The sequence below is a fragment of the Borostomias antarcticus genome (genome assembly GCF_949987555.1).
Source record: "Borostomias antarcticus genome assembly, contig: scaffold_116, whole genome shotgun sequence".
Classification (NCBI taxonomy): Eukaryota; Metazoa; Chordata; class Actinopteri; order Stomiiformes; family Stomiidae; genus Borostomias; species Borostomias antarcticus.
Window position 1 is genome coordinate 117,135 of NW_028175885.1, and position 2,866 is coordinate 120,000.

General features: G+C 46.9%; 1 protein-coding gene across 1 annotated transcript in view; it reads right to left on the reverse strand.

Moving 5' to 3' along the window:
- Positions 1 to 2,242: 2,242 nt before the first annotated feature.
- mogat3a (monoacylglycerol O-acyltransferase 3a) overlaps positions 2,243 to 2,866 on the reverse strand; it is a 7,768-nt gene continuing 7,144 nt past the window's right edge. The window contains exon 6 of the mRNA XM_084462956.1: positions 2,243 to 2,866. This exon is cut by the window's right edge and continues 271 nt beyond it. The gene's annotated coding sequence lies outside the window, so the exon portion shown is untranslated.

Below are 2,866 nucleotides of genomic sequence, written 5' to 3' on the forward strand. Positions count from 1 at the left end.
AGGTTAACACAGCACCCTGCCAACTACTACACAACTACTAAAATAATGAGGTTAACAGCACCCTGCCAACTACTACACAACTACTACAATAATGAGGTTAACAGCACCCTGCCAACTACTACACAACTACTACAATAATGAGGTTAACACAGCACCCTGCCAACTACTACACAACTACTACAATAATGAGGTTAACAGCACCCTGCCAACTACTACACAACTACTACACAACTACTACATGTACTAGCTGGGCTAGGGTTGTTTAATCTGTCTATTAGCTGGGCTAGGGTTGTTTAATCTGTCTATTAGCTGGGCTAGGGTTGTTTAATTTGTCTATTAGCTGGGCTAGGGTTGTTTAATCTGTCTATTAGCTGGGCTAGGGTTGTTTAATCGGTCTATTAGCTGGGCTAGGGTTGTTTAATCTGACTATTAGCTGGGCTAGGGTTGTTTAATCTGACTATTAGCTGGGCTAGGGTTGTTGCACTGTAACTGTTAATCTAACTGCCACTGTTGTTGCTGCTATCACCTCTACTAGTTTGACCTCACATACACACACACACACACACACACACACACAGGACGGATGTGGTGATATTGCACACTGTCACTGGTCTCAGCCTTTATCACACACACACACACACACAGTGTGATCACAGGTTGAGCCCCAGGGTTCAGTGTGTCAGGCCAGGCCAGGCCTGCAGGCCAGGCTGGCTGGGGTGTGGGGAGGGTTGGGTGGGGTTTTGGGTTATAGGCTCAGCTTCAGCGCAGGGATTCAGTCTGAGTGTGAGGCGGCTGGCTGGGATGTTAGAGGGTCTAGCTACCGTGTGCTCTGCTTGACGTCATGGCGGACGAGGCTGTTTTGGGCTTGTAATTAATTTATTCGATTACGTCATTCATACGCACAATGAAGTCTCTATGCGCTCGAGCCCACAGCAGGGCCATTCCGCTCCAAGCTGCACAACTTTGAAACTCCTCAAGTTACATCCCAGCCAAATCAGACATCCCGGGTTTAATGGCACACTGAGACACAACGTCTCTGCTCACCTACCGGGCACAACGTCTCTGCTCACCTACCGGGCCGTTTCCAACTCTGAACAGCTCGAGCCATCAGTCTCACGCCCCGTTAGACGCGCACGGTCACACGCGCACGGTCACACACGCGCAGAGCGACCGCTGCTCCTACCGTTCACGCACGCGCTCCCGGGAGATGCAACACCGGTGAAGGCAGGAGGGCGGACCGCACAACTTTATCCACTTTGGTCGAGAAGAATCATCCAGCAGATCAGCCAGGCGTGTGAACATCTCTCTGCTCCGTCCGTGTGTAACCCTAACCCTGCTACAGTCACTCTTCATCTACATGTTTATTCCTCTTTAACACACTGGTGACAACTTCTCCCAAACAGGAAGTCCCGCCCCCGCGTGTCTCTGGTTGTTTACTGCACTCTGCTGGTGCTATAGAGTCACCACAGCTCAGTTCAGTTCACTACTTATACTACTACTACTAGTCTACTACTACTACTATTACTATTACTATTACTACTACTATTACTACTACTACTACTACTACTACTACTATCCTTCCTCTTGTCATGTCAGTATTGTTTGTACTGCGGAACTGATCATAAATGTGTACTTTTTAACTTGTCCTTCAATATTGACTTTGTACCAGAAAAGGAAGTGAAAAGCTCTCATCTGAGATTCTCCGCTGCTTTTGACCGCTGTGCAGTCGGTCAGTCCTCTCACGATGACCTCTAACCCTAACCCTAACCCTCTCACGATGACCTCTAACCCTAACCCTCTCACGATGACGCAGATGGTTTGGTCCAATCCTTTAACTCTCTCCCTGCTCCGTCATTTTAGCCATGTCTAAGATAGCGCCTGATGTCTGTGTTCATAATCATAAGCCATGTCTAAGATAGCGCCTGATTCATGTCTAAGATAGCGCCTGATGTCTGTGTTCACAGCAGCATGTTGGTTGTCAGGGTTGTTGACTGATTCATAACTTGGAACCTCTCCTGCCGTTGTCTCTCAATGCTCCCTTTGTTGGTTCAGAAATGTCCTGTTAGTTTATGAATCCATATTCATATATTAAAATGTCAAACTTTTCTCATGGGGTCTCATGTGGTGCTTTTGACCTCATTCCATGGGTTAACACAGGATATGGCTTATATACACTGTCAAATAAAACAACAGAACTCTGTCTAACTGTATACTACAGAACACACTACACTACACTCTCAAAAACATAGTATGATGTTTATTTATCATTTATGAGGCACAGATTCCCTCCATCAGTTCAGACAAAGAGAACGGCTGACAGACAAAGAGACAGACAGATGAGAGAGAGAGAGACCGATAGAGACAGACAGATAGAGAGACAGATGGATAGAGACAGACAGACAGAGAGACAGATGGATAGACAGACAGATACAGAGAGACAGACAGATGGAGACAGACAGATACAGAGAGAAAGACAGAGACATATAGATAGACAGAGACAGACAGAGAGACAGACAGAGACAGATAGATAGACAGAGAGACAGAGAGACAGACAGAGACAGATAGAAAGAGACAAGACAGACAGGCAGATGGAGACAGACAGAGAGACAAACAGACAAATACAGACAGACAGACAGACAGACTTCTTGTCAGTTCACCAGTTCATACATTCATTCTCTATTGTTGAGGCAGGACAGGTCAGGGGTCAGGGGTCAGGGTTAGCAGGGGTCTTACGGACCCTGCCCCACCCACAGCTTTGTGACATCAGTTCCTCAATGATACACTGATAACCAGCGTGTGTGTGTGTGTGTGTGTGTGTGTCTAGATAAAGAGCAGGTGTTTGTGTGCGGGGATGCCGTAGGCAGCT